This window comes from Acomys russatus, chromosome 18 (genome assembly GCF_903995435.1).
Source record: "Acomys russatus chromosome 18, mAcoRus1.1, whole genome shotgun sequence".
Lineage (NCBI taxonomy): Eukaryota > Metazoa > Chordata > Mammalia > Rodentia > Muridae > Acomys > Acomys russatus.
In genome coordinates this window covers 9,132,911-9,151,615 of record NC_067154.1, presented here as the reverse complement: position 1 = coordinate 9,151,615, position 18,705 = coordinate 9,132,911, and the positions used below count along the sequence as shown (strand labels likewise).

At 47.1% G+C, this 18,705-nt stretch overlaps 1 protein-coding gene across 2 annotated transcripts in view; it reads left to right on the top strand.

Moving 5' to 3' along the window:
• Positions 1-2,149: 2,149 nt before the first annotated feature.
• The window catches only part of Ptk2b (protein tyrosine kinase 2 beta), a 119,535-nt gene continuing 102,979 nt past the window's right edge, over positions 2,150-18,705 (top strand). For both annotated transcript variants that reach the window (XM_051160738.1, XM_051160737.1), the window contains exon 1: positions 2,150-2,314. The gene's annotated coding sequence lies outside the window, so the exon portion shown is untranslated. The remainder of the gene's footprint in view (positions 2,315-18,705) is intronic.

Sequence of the window (18,705 nt, the reverse complement as noted above, 5' to 3'; positions counted from 1 at the left end):
GTGAATCACTGTGAGTTCGAGGCCAGCCTGGTCTACAAAGTGAGTCCAGGACAGCCAAGGCTACACAGGGAAACCCTGTCTCGAAAAAAAGAAAGGAAGGAAGGAAGGAAGGAAGGAAGGAAGGAAGGAAGGAAGGAAGGAAGAACACAGCTCCTTAGGGCTTAACAGAGAGGAACTGAGCGAAGCTACGGCTGTAGTTCACATGTATGCCCACAGAGGGGCAGCACACACAAACCCAGCTTTTCTTCCACAGTCAGCCCTGCCGTCCTTCAGGTAGATCTCCCCTCAACACCTCAAGACCATCAGTCACCCACCCATTCCCAAGTCCAAAATTTCAGAAAGCTGCCCCCTGCTGACACCCTCAGCCACCCCGCTGCCGACACCCCTCTGACACTTTCTCTGCTCTGTGGTCATTTACCCCAGACCCTGCTTCCCTACACCCATCCGGTTTTACCCCTCCACCTGTCTTTTTCTCTCCAAGTACTAGAGGAAGAATTTCACCTGGCTACCTTTGACACCTCATTTCTACCAGTATCCCCTCCAAACTTGCATGTGAGTGCAGGAGTGGTTGACAAATGGGACAGTTCAGCATAAAAGAGAGGGTCCAGCTGGCCCAGCAGATGGTAGGTTATATTGTGGAGTTGGGACATTTGAGAGTGGGTGTCGCTGGCTTCAGATTAGGGTTTTCAGTAGACATGGAGTATACAGCTAAAATCTGCATTTTGTTACATCTTAAGAAACATGGACTTTGTAGCTTTAAATAATGATAATAATAATTTATAATAACATAATTATACTATTAATACTTTTTCTATAATATATTATCTTAGATAATATTTTATACATTTTATACAATAATATATAATTGTATATAAATATATATATTTTATATAGTACTACTGATGATGATGATGATGTTTTCAGGACAGGACTTTTCTATGTAACCTTGGCTGTGCTGGAATTCACTCTGTAGATCAGGCTGGCCTTGAACTCAGAGTTCTGCTTTCCTCTGCCTCCTGAGTGCTTAATTAATTAATTTAATTCTATTTTCTCTTAAGAAGCCATCATCACCACCCTGGAAGGTGAGTGGAAGGCTGATGTTCCCCTGGTGCAAGAGGCCTGTTGAATTTAGAAGTGTCATGGAGATTGTGGCTTCCGTTGGTAGCTGGGCAGCTTGACTGCACAGTTTCAGGATTGCTACCCTCAGAGACCTAATTGTGACTAGACCCCCCACCTTCACAGAATACAGGATAAAGATGCCTGGGGGAGGGTTTTCTGCTAAATCCAGCTCACTAACTCCACTTATGAGCAAGTCAGAATCTTTCTGGGGTGGAGAAGTGATGTCCCTAAGTGCCTTTGATTTGCCTCAAGTCTCATGCCTTGCTGACTCAGTAGAGAGGTGACCAGCTTCTTCAGAGGGACCCTGACACAAACTGGTGTAGGAAGAGGGTTTCTGAAGAAAACGGTGGGCGTGTCTTCTCTATTCTTTTCTGGGTTTTGTTTTGTTTTTTTGAGACACGACCTCCTGAAGCCTAGTCTCACCTTGAAGTCACCTTGTAGCCAAGGATAACATAGAATGTCTTATCCTCCTGAGAGTAAACTTTCAGAGGATTGGCATCACAGACACCCACAGCTACATTCAGTATTATGCCTTTGGTTCCTGGGATGAAAACTCAGGCTAGATAGAAACACACTCTACCATCCCTTCCCTGACTATTTTTGAGCTGTGCTCTGGTCCTGCGGGGTATGGGCTGAGAAAGCCAGTCCTAAGTGCTTCCAACCTTGTACCAGTCATATGGGGGCGGGGGTCTGCGTCCCTAATATTCATCTGCCCTAGGGTGGGGGCCACTTCAAGGTCTGAGGCCACTGGGCCACTGCTGAGAACTTGAGACAGGTCTGGTGACAAAGGCTGCAGATAAGGATGCGTGGAAGGAGAATCCAGGGGTGGTAGGAGTTGGGGTATCAGCCAATCGCGAGAGTTCTGGGGGGCACCCGAGGAACGTAGGGCCCTCAGGAAACGGGCTCTGGCCCCTGGGTCAGCGGGCAGCTCTGGGAATTGCAGGCGGCGTCTATTTCAGAGTTTATGGTAAGAGGCTGGAGCCTGCACACACAGACTCACACCCCACCCTTTAAGGAAGTAGGGAGGAGAGCAGCAGGGGTGTGGTTAACGACCGAGAGGAGGAGGGGGGAAACAACCTGTCAGCCTCTTACACCGCCTCAGCCGGCTCGGGCAGAGCCTTGCTTCCTACCTGCAGCGGCTGCACTTACCTGGCCCAGCCCGGAGTCCTGGCCGGAGTCCGCGCCTCGCCCGAGGGTGAGTCCTGCGTGTCGCCGCTACCCAGCGCCGGGGTAGGGGACCTGTCGCTCGCTCGCTCGCTCGCTCGATTTAGCTGGAAAGATGGAGGGGGGGAGGGGCTACAGCCCAGGTCTTTCGGGGGAACCTGGACCCGGCTGGGAATTCCTGGAAAGGGAGCCAAGAACCCAGAAAGTCGAAGTCGCGGAGCAGGTGCTCACCCCGGAGCTTTCCGCCTGGAGCTGGGAGAGACCGGATCTATTTTTGGAGTTCTTTTGAGACTAAAAGGTGTTCCCCTCGTTTGTCCTGTTTGCTTATTCAAACAAGAGAGGCCAGGGGCACGGTTGAAGAAGGCTCAACGAACCCCAAACACAACTGGGGCCTTTAGAACCCAACTTCAGCTCTAGTGCAGACCTCTCCGCCAAGGCATTGAGTGTCCTTCTCCTTGGCACCCTTCCTCATCCCAAGTGGTCACATTCCCACCCCTGCACTACCCCTATCCCCAGCCTCTGGGACTCCCCCCACCCACTTCGAATCCGGAGCTTTAAGCGAGGTTCCCAAGAGGAACCATAGCATAACGGCATAGTGTGTGTGTGTGTGTGTGTGTGTGTGTGTGTGTGTGTGTGTGTGTGTGTGTGTGTGCGCGCGCGCGCTGAAGTTCCAAAGTTCACACCAGCCGTATTGGCTCATTTTGAAGCTGCTTTCCCCATGCTACTCAAGGGTTAAGTTCTGGGCTGCTGTTCCTGCTGCCAGGCTGTGCGTGGGCAAAGCTTTGGGTGGGTGAACAGTGAGCATATGGGTGATGTTCTGAGGCCCATTGAGCCCTGCCACCTGCCCTCATCCTCAGCCTTATGATACCAGCAACTCCCATCACCTTTAAACTGGAAGCAAGATTTAGATGGGTTCCTTGAAGGAACCAACCTAGACCCTGGGGTTGGAGGGTGGCTTAGCAGGGAGGGCTTGAAAGCCAGCTAGTCTGAAAAACCTTTAACAGATCTCGAGCCAGTCTGGAGACCGCTGAGACAGTGTGTATGGTATGGATGGGCAGAGCAGGCAGCCCCTGTGGGCTCAGGTTGACAAGCCCTTGTCTTTCACAACTGCTACGGGTTGGGGGGGCGGGGGGGGGGTGTAAGAAGGATGCAGAGCAGGAAAAATAAAAGTGACTCATGACACTAGGGAGGAAGGAAGGAGTCACATCCATAAGAAAGACCTAACTTTGGCAGGACAGTCAGCTTTCACTCAACAGCCTCCTACCTGCACCCAGGTGCTGTTGTGAGGTGAGGGGAGATTAGGAGGAGCCTTTGGGTCCAGCTGGCCCGGGCCAAGCCAGGAGGGGCGGGGCTTCGGTGAGAAGTAACATAGTTCCACCAATACAGTGCCAGAGGGTGGGCAGGGCTGGTCAGGGCCAGTTCCTTAATCTTTCTAGCAGAAGCAGCTGTGAGAACTTAAGATCAGTAGGGGTTAACCAAGCAAGAGTGGCCAGAGCCAGAACTACAAATCCAAGGCTAAGAGCAGCAAGAGATATGGGGAACTCAGAGTAGCCAAGAAGCCGAGGGGGTGGGGGCGGTGGAGGCAGTGAGGGGGAGCTGCTACTTTAAGTGGAAGATGCTCCCCAAGGCCCAAGGAAGGTGTGCTCGGGCTGCCATGGCAACTCCTCTGGGAGCAAAGCTTAGAACCTTGAGCTGCTTGAAACTTCCCAGCGTGCTTCCACTCTGAGATGGAGGTGCCAGATTTAGCAAACGAAAACACGGGGCATTCAAATTTCAATTTTTAAATAAGCAAAATTGTCAGAGATCTTTTTCTCAGCCTAAGCATGTTTCATGCAGTGTTTGGGATATACCTAACACTCAGGTATTACTCACAGTTTACCTGAAACTTAATTGGATGTCTTGAGTGTGTCTGGGAAGTGGGGGTTGGTGCTCTTCTGAGAAGTCAAGACTGAGAACTAACTCCCTGAGAACGGGCTCAGGGCATATTTGTTTTGTGACAAATCCTGATAGATATGGTCGGAGGCTCATTCCATGACTGGTATTACTACTAAGAAAAGAAAGTCAGCTCCCCAGCCAGTTTATCCATCTACACAGGTGAGGGAGGGTCCAGAAACTGTAACTACAGCTAGGCTATTTGGTAGTACTTTGGAAAGAAACTAGACCAATGGTCCTAAAATTGGACCCATGTAAAGCTGTTGGGTTCTCCACCCTCAGAGCCTATTTGTCTAGGTTTAGGGTATGATCCCTGATAATATATGAAAATCCGCACTTAGGTGCTATGCCCAAAGGACTACATATTAACATTAAATAACACGTTAGTTCACAGTGACTAAAAGAACACCCACAAAGCGCTTGGGGTGTGTTCCTGTTTGCCTTTATTGAATACCTAGAGGTCTCAGGGGACCTGAGTTGGTTGGTTCCCGCTCCTGGTGAGAGAACTTAGCCTCTGGACAGAGGTGGGAGGGAGGGTGAGGCAAAGCTATTTCCTCAGAGTTCCATACCCATCCACTAGCCAGCTTCAAAGACAGGGGAGACAGACAGCTCTCTTCCTGGAGGGTGGTGGGGCAGGGGTGGAGATGGGGGTGGGGGAGAGGAGTGGGCTCCAACTCTAATTAACTGAAGAGAAATGTGAATAGATGGAAAGAAATCTGCACAAAACACCCACAAATGCACCGTAAAATTAGGTTTTCATTAGCCTTCATTTTTACAATAAGTTTCTTATTAGAAAACTCAAGCTGGGGCTAGAAGAAGGAAAGGCACGTTGTGAAACCCGGTTTGACTTTAATGAGAACATTCCTAAAGAGTTAGAGACCTCTTAAAAGGAGAGTTGGGGGGAAGAGTTTGTTACGGGGGAGGGAGGGAGGGGAGAGAGAGAGAGAGAGAGAGAGAGAGAGAGAGAGAGAGAGAGAGAGAGAGAGAGAGAAATATATATAAAGAGAATGGAAAGTGTGTCTCCCCTGTGGACTGATGGGTTATATTAAATGGTCCTTCTCTTCAGCGGTCAATCTCTGTCCCCTAACCCAGCCCATTTTGTTCCCAGTCCCATAGGGTGCCATTTGAGATAGAAATAATTAGAGATATTCTGTCAAAGAATCATTCAAGTGGTATGCTGTTCATATTCACACATCCAAGGTTGTGATAAGTCCTGCAGAAAAGGCAAGTGCGTCCACGGATTAGCCTAGCATTTCCTGAGTGTGGTGGCTATTGAAGCTCTTCCGGTGTTCAAGGGAAATAGGCATTTCATACACAGAGATCGTGGATGCAGGTATGGGGTGCAGGCCACACAGATCTATCAGAAGGCATCGTTCCCCTATAATTCTAACTGGGACGCATGCAGCTCACCCTAGAGTTAGCATGCCCAACTCAGAGTTCCTTAGGAAATGAGCTCCTGTGTGCGCAGTCCAGCCTCACCGTTCTTCAGGAATAGACATCCCCCTTACCCGTGGCTGCCTGGCTCTTCTTCTCACAGAACCCGGGAGAGCTCTAAGTCTGGCACTTAGCTCCATGCGGAGGTGACAGTAGTTCCACGTGGCCCAACACTGCTAGGACAAGTACAACTGCTAGAGAAGAGAGGGGAAGGGACAGAGGCTCCCCTGGGGAGGACCCTGATTAGCGGAATCCACAGTCCCTAGTTTTCTCACAGGCCAGGATCTCCTCATCTCAGACTACCTGGCCCGCCAGGGGAATGGGACCTCTGTTTGTTGGTTAACCCAGAGGCAGTGAGACCAAAGCTGGGATGGTTTGTGTTAAAAAAAAAAAAACAAAAACAAAAACAAAAAAAAAACAGTTTGGGTAATCATGTGATTCTCTTTCAGGTCCCAAGACAAGGGTGGAAGAGTGGGACCTTGGTAGACACACAGTTAAATAAATGGTCAGGAGGCCAGGATTAGAGTGACTCTAACTGGACCTTCTCTGTGACTTTTGGAAGGTCATTTGTCATTGCCTTCCTTATCTGTAAGATGGGGGTGGTAGCAGGGCCTTTGAGGGTGAGATGAGGTCATCTACCTTAGCCAGGACACAAATGAAATAGAGATGATGGCAGCCATCAGCCATAGCAGGACAGGAGAGCCCCAACTCTCACCCATCAAGCCCATGCTGTGCTGGGTCACCCCCACGCCGTGCTGGGTCACCCCCATGCTGTGCTGGGTTACAGTGTTAGTTTCTTCTGGGGGCGAGGAGCCAGGCCTTCAGAGCACCGGGGCTATAGACCAAGAAGTATGGACTATCATTTCAACATTAACATCCTGGGTTGGGGTGCACGTGTACCAATTTAATAACTGCTGCCACACGTAAATTGTAACAGACATGTAGTAGATACTCAGAAGCGTCAACTCTCCCACAGCTTAAAATTTATGACCTGCATCTGAACTCATAAGAAACTATGATGATGATGATGATGATATTTGATTGTATGGCACACATGTTTGTGGTGGGGAAGAGGAGATGGAGGGGTTGTGCAATTACACGTGCATGCATGGCTTAGGCATTATTTCCCAGAATGCCATCCATCTTGATCTTCCAGATGTGTCTGCCTTAGTTTCTTCTCCTGATGCCGTGATAAAATACTCTGACAAAAGCAACTTGAGGGAGAAAGTACAGTCAGTCATGGCAGAAAAGTCAAGGCAGCAGGAGCTTGAAGCCGTTGAGCACAGTCCATAAATGACTTCAGTCCATAAATGGTGCCACCCACAGTGAGGTCTTCCCACCTCGATTAGTGCAGTCAAGACCCTCCTCCACAGGTAAACCAGGTTCTGGATTCTGTTACTCTGATCTCTTACTTACTATTGACTTGATGATTCTTCTCAGCCAGTGGCTGGCTAGCAAGCCCCAGAGCTATGCCTGCTTAAGTCTCCCCAGTGCAAACAAGTTATCAGCTGTGCTGTTTCACCGGCCTGCTTTTGTTTTGTTTAAGTTTTTTTTTTTTTTTTTTTTTTTTTTTTTTTTTTTTGAGGTAGAGGTTATGTTAAGAAACCCATTTGGCCTCAAACGACCACTTCCCCTGACTCTCCCTCCTTTCTGAGTACTGAGATTTCAGAAATGTACTGCCATGCCCAGGCTTCTATTTCTTTTTTTTCTTTTTCTTTTCTTTCTCTCTCTCTCTCTCTCTCTTTTTTTTTTTTTTTTTTTTTTTTTTTTTTTTGGTATTGGGGAGGGAACTTGTGTCTCACAAATGGCAGACAGACATACTCCACCAATGAGTTCTGTCTCAGTTATTTTCTTCTCTATTCCTGAGGTCACAGACCACCTCTGACACAAGAAGAACCTTCCCCAGCTGACAACTCAGAGATGCATGAGACAAACACCCAACAGTTTTTACTCCAGCTGCCCGACTCCCAATCCAGTATGCTCTGGGCACAGCTCTTCTCTAGGAAAGATGATGCCCACTGATACCCATCAGGCCCTGGAGCTTGAAGGACCATTTGACCGTGTAGGCAGCAGAACATGGTGGCTATTCTTTCTAGGTCTTTTCATTTAGCGTGCAAAGCTCTGAGCTGTGTGAGGTGGTGGTGGGGGGAAGGGGCAGGCTTTTGAGTCACTCTGCTCTTTCTCAAGGTATAATTATTACTCACGGTGACAGTTTGATTAAGAGAGCAGACTCCAGGCTGCACAGTTTTGATGCGTTTCTAACCTAGATGCAACGGGCAGATTGATACAGTGTGGCGTTTGTTTTTTGAGAGCTAGATTGTCCAGACAGACTTAGGTGGTCTTACTGGTGGGCACCTCTCTGGGTTCTGGGTCTCGCCCACTTTTCCTTTTGCCCAGTGCTAAGGGGGCCAGGACTCTTATGAGGTATCCTGGCAAAGTGGTTAACATGAACAGGAGTCATGGCCAGGCCCCAGGAAAGTTAGGCTTGGCCTACAGCTCACTTAATGTTTTCTCCCTCCCCACTTCACTATAGTTCACTAACAGCCCCCCCAGCACCCCAGCCATACTTTCTTGATCCCCCCCCCCCAATGTGGCTGGCTCTCCTGTACCCATGGGCCTGCTGGGAATTTCTTCCCAGTTTGAATTTGGCTCTCCCACAGGGTTCCTTTCCTCAGCCTCAGCCAAGGTTCTGGCCACTTTGAAGCAGGCACACTGTGTCCTGGTTTCTAAAGTGGCTTTGTCCTCTTCCTGCTTCCTGCAGTTCCCAAAGCTGTTTGTTCTTCAGCAGTGTGTGGTGATGGCACACTTCACGTCAGTCTTCTCGGTTCACCTCCATACCTTCCTACTCGGGGAGTTGCCTCTCTGGTGCAGGCTCAATCCTGGCTCCCCAACATCCATGTGTATGAGCAACATCCAGTTCAGGACCTTCCTCAAATGACACAGATGTGAGCTCTGACTTTCAGAGCCATCAACTGAGGTAGCTGTGACAGAGTTCTAAGCCCAGATTCCTGAGCCTCAGGCTTAGTGCCATGGAGGCTCTGCCTAGACAGCGCTTCAGTCTGAGTGAGTAGAGAAAAGACCTGGGAGAATTGGAGTCTGGGCTCTTGAAGAAGAAGGGGCGCCACCTGTCTGACAGAATCCTTGAGAGAAATTGCCTGATGCCTGTTACCATGTCTCATAAAATATCACAGGCGTCACGCTAGGGAAAAGAGATGATTTGGGGTCGGGAACATAGGGCTTCAAGTCTTAACTAATTTCCTTTCTGCATGAGTTTACCAAACCTCAGGTTCTCACTTGTAACTCACTCCCCCACATTTTTGTCAAGTGTTTCTCTGCTTTTCCAGCCCTCCATATACTCTCACCTCCCCCAGTCTGAATGCTCCTATCTATCTCAGTAAGATCCCAGTCTGCAGGGCCTGTGTGGAGGATACCACACAGAGAGAAATATCTTTAACAGAAGACAGAGACTTACGGTGCCTTGAAAAAGGCACAGCATGCGTAAGACTAGAGGAGAGAGTCTACTTCTGGCTAGGCTGTGTCACAGAGCTTCCCAGGAAGGGAAACGGAAGATTCGTCTGTGGGAACTTAGAGGGCTGGTTGTGTCCAAAGGAAAGTGTAACTAGGAGCCTGGAGGTGGGTGGAAAGGCTGAGTTTGAGTCACTCGTTTTAGATGGAGGCAAAAAAGCAAGAGGCAGTACAGGTAAAGAGTGAGGTAACACCTGGACAGGGAAGCTGAAGGCTGTGGACATTGTTGGGGCAAAATAGGGGACTTTATTGGGAAGGGAGTTGTTGGAGGTGTTGAGTTGGTTAAAGTGGCTACCATCAGATTTGAGGAGCAGCATACAAATAGATGGGTTAGCAGAAAGCTTGAGTTTGCATGAGGAGTAGACTTTTTAAGAGTCCAGGCTGTAAGAGTTACAATAAACTGTGTGATACAGGCCAATCTCAGGGGTTGGGAGCAGTGTCCAGTGGAGTATCCAGACACCAGCTGAGGTTTCAATTTTCTTGGTGCTATAGTTGGGCTTTAGGTGAATTTGAAAGCTGGAAACAAGGCTTATGGGAACATTTGGGAGTGTGTAGGTTGTTTGCATTCTTCTTGTTCCTTTTTTGTTTGTTTATGTTGTGGATACACATGCTCACATACACACACTCTCTCATGCATGCAGACATGCGCGCATGCACACACACACACACACACACATGCACACATGTATACACTCATATGCACGTTCCTTTTAATGGGACTTGTTCTCTGGTCTCTGTTAACTACCAGCCTGTCTACAGTATCCCATGGTACTCTCTGAGCACATAAAGCATTTGGATCTGTAGATCTTTCTCCATCCACATCCCAGGGATTACCTGGATATGATCTCCTAGGACCTGGGCCATCCCCTTGCTGCAGCCTGTCACTTCCGAGTCTAGAAACACCCGCCTCTGGAGTGACTCACTGTACACTCAAGTCCTTTTCCTCTCACCAAAGCCTCTCCTCCCAGCATCCTATCTCCATGTCCTTGGTCTTCCAGCCCTCCTCCCCTTTCTCCATGCCCTCACCTTCCCCTGGCTAAATCCTGTCCATCTGTGAATCACACAGATTCTTTCTTCATGCCTCTCATTCCTCCCTTCCCCCTTTTATGGCCCCTACTTAGAGCCCAGGCCTTATCACCTAATATTACTTAGTAAAATAAAGACGTATTTTTTTCCTCCCATTCTTAGAAGCTCTCCAGGAAGGAATTCCAAACTCCTCAAATTTATTATTCAGGGCCCTCCTATTTTTAATTTGAGACTATTATTTAATTATTTTCTTACTTCCCTTTCTTCCCTCCAAAGCCTCTCATATACCCCTGCCCACTCTCCTTCAAATTCATGGCCTAATTTTTTGCAATTGTCATTACACGTATCTATGTATATGCATATGTTTCTAAGTATAACCTCAGCAGTCCATATAATGCTATATGCATGCACCCCAGCCTTAATCCAACTTAACTGGCCTTTCCTTGTACTTCCCAAGCAAAGCCCTCACCTCTGCTAACATGCCTTTGCCACTTGCACCCACTGATCTCCATTCCTGGTGTAGAACAGCAGTCCCATCCAGCTTTGCCAAACCAGGTCCTACCTGTTCCTGTTCCAAAGCCTGCTACATGACTTCCGTTGGGAACCTGTGCTCCCCATTGTAGCCTCCAGGCTCCTTGGCTGCCCAGATCTGCAGAATTTACTGACACATGGCTTCACATTCAATTCTTCCAAGGCAGTGAGGTTTCCTTTTTCAGTCCGTCATATGCGCTCAAATTCCATAGTCATGAGCCTCCACGTCCCCATCACTCCTTCCCCGCACACTCATGCCTGTCTGAACCTGGCTGCACAGACTAGCTCTTCCTCATTCCTGGCACTAGGCATCACAACAGCCCGTTGTAACACAGAAGACATGATGGAGCCTCTTGAATTCTTCAGGGCCCAGACCTCTTCCTTCCAGGAAGAGATTTCCCAAAGCCTAGAAAAGAACCATAGATCAAGACAAGGAGCCTTCAAATGCCTTTACCAATCCACTCCCGAGTCCCCCCAAAAATGCTTCAGAGGCTGCCTTATTTACCATCTCTTTCATCTTCTTGCTCTGTGTTCATCTGGGCCAGCATGAGGAAAGCCAGAGGATGGACAGTCAGGTAGCCGCAGGATAGAGTTGAAAGAGCACAGGAGGGATTGGAGATTTAGCTGAGTGGCAGAGCGCTGGAGCCCTGGGTTCAGTCCTCAGCTACTGGCGGGGGAAAAAAATACTGAAAGTGCACAGGAGAGAGACCCACAAGGCAGAGATTGGCAGGCGCCCCGGGGAACAGTGAGGACCATCAGTGAGCACAAGAGATAGGCTTGTGCCCAAGGTGAGGGTGAAGTCTAGGGTACAAGCCTATCTCTTGTGCTCCTGGACTCTGACCTTCTGGCTCCTGTGAGACCAAAACTCCTGATTGTTAACTGTTTATTTGCAGAGCAATCTGCCATCCCTAGTACGGACCTGACTCTATAGAAAGATCCCGTATGTGCATTTGTGCTGAGTACTCAACTGCTAACCTGTTTTCAACACCTAGAGGTGCCTGAAAGATTGGAGAGCCTTGCTCTGGGCTGGTGAGCTTGGGTTAGTGGTATACATAGTTGGGAGTTGTCCACATGAACTCTCTGAAAGGTGTGTGATTTTTCACCTCTGAGCTCACATGTGCTCATAGGAAGAGTTCATAGCTTTCACTTGATTCTCCGAGGAGCCCACAGCTCAGAAGATTAAGACACTGGGGCCGAGGAGATGGCTCAGTGGGCGAGAGTACTTGCTGGGCATGCACATGGGCCTGACTTTGAACCACTGGTACCTATGTAAAAAGCTAGACATGGCTGAAAGAGCCTGTAATCACAGCTCTGGGGTTGGGATAGAGACAGGTGAGTCATGGAGCTTGATAGTAAGCTAGTCTATCTGACATGAGAATTTCTGGTTCAGCGAGACCATGCCTTAAAGGAGTAAGATAAAGAGCACTGAAGGAGGGAATATGAAGCCTTCTTCTAGCCTCTCCATGGACCCTGCACACTGATATGCAAACACCATCCCTACGTACCACACATGAGCATACGTGCAGCCCCCAGATAATTTATAATAAAGATCAAGACAGATCCTTACTAGGTATCATTGTCAACTTTACGGAATTCTTATAAATGTGACTTCACGCCCGGGTTCTTGTTTAATTCAGGTGGGGAAACCCCAGGGAGGACATAGTACAATGTTCTGAGAGCCACTGCTACACTCCCAAGGACACAACATGGCACTAGCACATGGTTGACACTTGGGCTCTGGTTGTGTACAAATATGTGTCTAAGAATTCCCATTATCCCAGTGAGGAAGATCTTTTTAATAAAGCTAACTTGAACATATCAGAATTTAGGATAATATTCAATATTTTATTTTAGTGACACATTTTACATTAATACTATGTGAAATAGTAGGCTACCTTAAAAATACAGCTTTTCCATAGATCCCTCTTCCATCTCCTCAGTAGAGCCTTCTAAATCAGATGTGGCTTGTAAGTGTCATCACCCCACTGGCTAGAGAAGGTGGCTACTCCTTATTAACTCACAATGTGTTCATTTTTACAATAATGAGATTTGGGGACTATAATTATTAATACTACAAAGTGCACCCATTTCAACACACAATTCAACGTTTTATAAAATGTGTATTCACAGGCTTCTGTAGGCATCACTACTGCCAATCACAGACATGTTCGTCATTTCTGAAAGAAACCCTGAACCATTGGCCTTCATGCCCCACCATTCCCCTCGCGTGGCTAGTATGCTTTCTGCTTGTGTGGACTTCTAGACAGAATGCAAGTGGGGTCATGATTTTGCTTGTGATTTGCTTCCTTCTCGTAGCATAGTGTTTTGAAGGTCTGTGCATGTTGTCATATCTCTCAGTCCTTTGTTATGTTTTCACTGATGAATAACGTTCTACTCTATGGATATACTACATTTTAGAGAAAGGTTCTGAGAATGTCATACATGAGTACACTGCAGTGACATAATTTCTATTCATAACTCTCCAACTCCTTCTGAGTAACCCCGAGCCTTTGTCCTCTATAATGTACACACACACCACACACACACACACACACACACAGTAACACTCCAGCTGGTGTTGCCATATTTACATGGGCATAGGACTGATCTCATGTCTTGGGTATCAGGCCTCATCCCTGAAGAGAACTAACTTTCTCTCCATCAGAAGCCATTGGTTAACCTATAGCTCTTCAATGAAAGGTGGAGCCTATTGAACCCCCTCCCCCATCTATGTTGGCATGTCAACTAATATGATCTTGTGCAGACAACCGTATTGTATCCAGGAGACACTGTCTCACAGGAATTGTCCTTGTTTCCTGGGTCTTACAGTCTCTTCCATGATGTTCCCTGAGTCATTGGTATAGATGTTGTATAGATGTTCACACTCCATTGTCATGTGCTCCATGCCCGTTGACTAATTGTAGTTCTCTGCATAAGCCCCGCCTCCCCCCCACCCCCACCTCAAAGAAACTGCAAGACCCGTATTATCTATGGCTATAAGGGAAAACATCGAAAAGGCAACTGAATACTCTGTCAGTTTGGTAAAGTGGTATCAACAGGTTCACCTCTAGAGTCTATGATCTTTCGAACCATGGGCTCTTAACATTACCAGGTCTGAGTTCCTGCCAGTTAAGTAGGATAACACTAACTAGATGGCTGTTGGCTATCCCCAAGATAGTAGTACCACAATTGCACAGTTGGATGCATCTTGCCAGGCCAGACCCTATTACAACAGTGAGTCAGGGCTCCTCTTTCTCTGAATCTTGCTGGCCTTTGTTGTCGGTTGTTTTGTTTATATTAGCCATGAAATTTCAAAACAGTTCTGGGTTTTTCCATATTGCTAAGGATGTTGAATACTTTAAAAGATATTTTGTAGCCATCTTCATTTCTTCTTTTGAGAAGTCTTTGCTCAAATATGTGCTGATTTGAATAAGATAGCCCCCGTAGGCTCATATTTGAATGGATAGTTATCAGAGAGTAACACTATTTGAAAGGATTAGAAGGATTAGGACATGAGGTCTTGTTGAAGGAAATGTGTCACTGGGGGTGGGCTTTGAAGTTTCAAAAGTTCATGCCAATCTCTCTCTCTCTCTCTCTCTCTCTCTCTCTCTCTCTCTCTCTCTCTCTCTCTCTCTCTCTCTCTCTCTCTCTCCCTCTGCTTGTAGAACAGGATGTAGCTCTCAGTTACTTCTCCAGCACCACGCCTGCCTGTTGCCATGACCTCGGCCATGATGATAATGGATTAAGCTGTAAGCAAGTCCCCAGTCAAATGCTTTCTTGTATAAGAGTTGCCTTGGTCATGGTGTCTCTTCCCAGCAATAGAACACTGACTAAGATGAAAATCTGTAGCTCGTTTTTGTTTTAATGGGTCATTATTTTCTTGGGTTTTTTTTTCTGAGTTCTTTGAATGTTCTTGATATTAGTCCTCTATCAGATGCATAGCTGGCATAGGTTCTCTCCCACTCTGTACGTTTCCTGTTCACTCGATTGATAGTTTCCTTTGCTATACTAAACCTTTTTAATTTTACGGGGTCGCACAGTCAATTGTCAGCCTTGAGGCCTGAGTAAATTCAGAAAGCTTTTTTCCTACACTTATACCTTGTAGGGTACTGGGTGTGTTTTCTTCTAGCAGTCTAAGAATTTCAAGCTTACACTGATGTCTTTGATTAACCTGGAGTTGGTTTTCTAGAGAGTGGTACATGAGGGCCCGATTTTATGTTTCTACACATGCACATCCAGTTTTCCCAGCACGGCTTGTTGATGCTGTCATTCCTATGCTGTGTATTTCGACACTTTGTTAAATATAAGTTGACTATAATTGTGTGCACTTAAGGCTACATTTTGTTTTCCTATTCCTTACTTGATGGACACTTGTATTCTCTACTTTTCAACAAATATTAATAATGCTATTGTGAATATCATGTGCAAGTTTTTGTGTGGATATATGTTTTCATTTCTCTGAATTATATGCTTCAGAGAAGAGTTGGTGGGTCACATAGTAACTATGTTTAACACTTTAAAATATTTTATTACATTTATTTATGTGCATGCGTATGTGAATTCGCACTAGGGGATGCCGTATGTGTGGAGGTCAGAGAACAGCATATTGGAGTCAAGTCTCTCCATTCTGGGGTCGAACTCAGGTCACCTGGCTTGGCAGCATCATCTTTATCTGCTGAGACATCTTGCAAGCCCTACATTTAGCATTTTGAGTAGTTGCCAAACTTTTATACATAGACTCTGCATGGTTTTAGTTATCAACAGCAGAACATGGTGGTTCCTGTCTTTGGCGCTTTCAATCAAAATGCCCCCAAAGGCTCATAAACCTGAGTGCTTGGTTCTTAGTTGGTGGAATTGTTTGGGAAGGAGTAGGGGGTGTGGCCTTATTGGCGGATGTTTCATTGGTGTGTGTGTTGGGGTGGCTTTGAGGTTTCAATAGCTCACACCAGGCTCAGTCTCTCTCTGCTTCCTGCCTATGGATCAGGAAATCATCTCTCAGCTATTGTCTCAGAACCTGCCTGCTAACCATGCTCCTGTCGTGACTGTGATGGACTTATCTTCTGAAAGTGTAAACAAGCACCCAATTAAATGCTTTCTGTTATGTTGCCTTGGTCACAGTGTTTTGTCACAGCAAAAGGACAGTAATTAAAACTCTATTTCTCCATTTCTCTTGTCTGTACTTGTTACTTTTTGTAACCATCTTAGCAGAGGTGTCATATCTTAAGGCAAATTTCATTTTGATTTTTTTGATGACTAGTGATAGTTCATCTTTGCACATCCTTGTAGACACTCAAGATGTTTCCTTTGCAGAGACATTTATTTAAATCCTCTGGAAAGTATTCCTGAAAGTCCACAGTATAGCCATGCAATTCAATGCTCATTAAAAGGTGTCCTAAAACACTTAGATTATGAGATTTGCCTTTAACAAAAATTATTAAATATAAACCATTGCTTGAAAAAGAAATTTTAAGCATGCCCAGCTAGCAAAAACACTTAGGTAGCTTCAGACTCATAGTTTTTCCCAGTTGAATTTTGTTTGAAATATGGTAGTTTGGAGAGGAACTCATAATTTGAAAGATCTGTAAAGGGTTGGCTACTGAATTTTTCTTTTCTGATTTAGTTTGGGGGAAGTGAAACCTTCACCTTATAGTCATGCAAATGTGATATTTAAAAGTGGGTCAACAATGGATGGCAGGATGATGGAAAGATGGTGGGTGGATGGATGGATAAGCAGATATATGGAGAGATGAGAGGAGAGATGGGTGATGGATGTATAGGTGCACAGATGGCAAGGTGGATGAATGATGCATGGATTGATGGGTGGAGAGAAGGAAGGGTATCTCAATGGACTAATGAATGAATGAATGAATGAATGAGTGAATACCTGTGTGGAGACGTCTGGGTCACTGTCACTCTCAAGGACATGTCTCTTCTCTGGTGTCCAGGTGGGACAGGCTGTCCTGATAGCACGAGACCCATGGCTCTCCATCAGCTTCCATGGACAGAAAACACATGGCAAAAGACCTAGGGGAGGGGAATAGGGTGAAAGCAGGAAGGAGGGAGTAATGGGTGGCTGCAAGTGAAGAAAACACAATTGAGATGTAATCTGAATAAATTAATTAATTAAAAATTAAAAAAAAAAAGAAAGTACAAAAGGAAGCTGTGGCCAGATACAGGAAGAAGTGACAGGCATAGGCCAAAGCTGCACAGAGGACTTTTACTGCTTTAGGCTCTGGAGAAGGGAGAAGTAGCCGGTTCTCTGTGGATAGACCTTCATGGTAACAACATGAAGGCCTGTAAGATTCACCCAAGAGAGTACAGTGGGAAGTGGGTTCTGAGGGCAAGATGTAATAGGCAGCATTGTGGGCGGGGCTGGAGTATTTTTTTCTTTTCTCCCACCCTTGTGCTCCCTCCCTTTCTCTCTCTTTTCTTCCCTTCCCCTTCCTTTTCTTTCCCATCTCCCATCTTCCCTTCCCATCCTTTCTCTTCTCTCTAAACACAATATCACATAGCTCAGGCTGAATCTCACCTACTATGAGCTTCCAATCCTCCTCCCTCTACCTCCTGGTTGCTAGAATCACAACCATAAGCCACGATGCCCACTTTAGGTAGCACTGGTGAAAGAATCCTAGAGCAAGGCTTCGTGCATGCTAGGCAAATGCTCTACCAACCAAGCCCACACCCCAGTCCCGACTCTTTGCTTTGTTGATGGTGATCAGTGGCTTTGGAAAGAGGAGTTCAGATCTGTGTCAGCCAGGGATGGCTCCAGATTCATTCCATAAGGTCTTAATCTCTCTCCTCCCTCACTCCCTCCCAGCACCCCCGTGTGTGCGTGCGTGTGTGTGTGTGTGTGTGTGTGTGTGTGTGTGTGTGTAGGTGATTGTATTTACAGGGGAAGAGGTCACTGTGCTCATTGTGGGCCTGGCGCTGTGCTAAACATTGTGAGTGCAGAGGTGAGCAAGCCGCTACCCTCCAGACAAACCAACAATGCACACCACATGAAGTGCCAGAGACCTGTATATGTGTCACCCAGTCGTTAAGGCTACAATTACCGAGGGGAGGCTAAAAAGACACTCACAGGTAAAGTAGTCAAGGATAGGTCTTCAGGAGCAGATGAGAGCAAGCCAGAAGACTGTCTGGCATGGGGAATTGAACAGCTCACAGTCTAAGACTTGGCAGAACTGTGGTCTGAGCAATGCAACAGGGTGCAGAGAGGTCCCCTCTCATGGTGGATTGGCATTACATCTCAAGCAGCCAGAAGCCATTGACTATATAGGAACAGGACGTTCAGCTATACAGGTTTTTAAGTTGGGAAGGCAGTCAGTATTTTGTTTTTTGATAGGAGGATTCTTGGCCCTAGGCCAGAGTAACTCTAGTGCCAAGCACAGAGAGGCTCCAGCTGGGAGATTTGCAGACAGACATTCTGGGGTGTGGTCAAGGGCTATGCGCCAAGCTGTGCCACTGACGTACAGCAGGGCACTGTGTGAGCCCCTCCCACCAGGGACAGAGACCTCAATGCCTGCTATCCACTTGGGTACCCATCATTGGCACAGCTGCCCATACTACCGCTTGCTGCCAGAGAAGCTAGTGGCATGGAATGCCCCACAAGGGCTGCTCCGCAAGGAGCCCACTTCCTGCTTTCTTCTTCAGAACCAGGATAGGCTGTGGGGGAGTGGGACAGAGGGAACAGCCAGGTTGGCAAGAACCAACCTGCCTCCAGCGGAGTGCAGCAGGGCGAGACAGGGTTTATTCTACAGAGTGGGGAAACTCGCAAAGAGCATGCCTACCTGAAATGCATGGGTGGGCAGACAGATGTGTGGTTTTGTCCCACAGTTGCAACAGGCGGTTATGAAGGATCCCCTGAGCATCTGGGGGAATGCAGAATGAGAGGACTTTGGCACATGGAACGGGCTGGGCGCTGACAGAGGCTCACACCCCTTCTTTCATCCCCCCTCCCCCTCCCCCAGCCTCTCC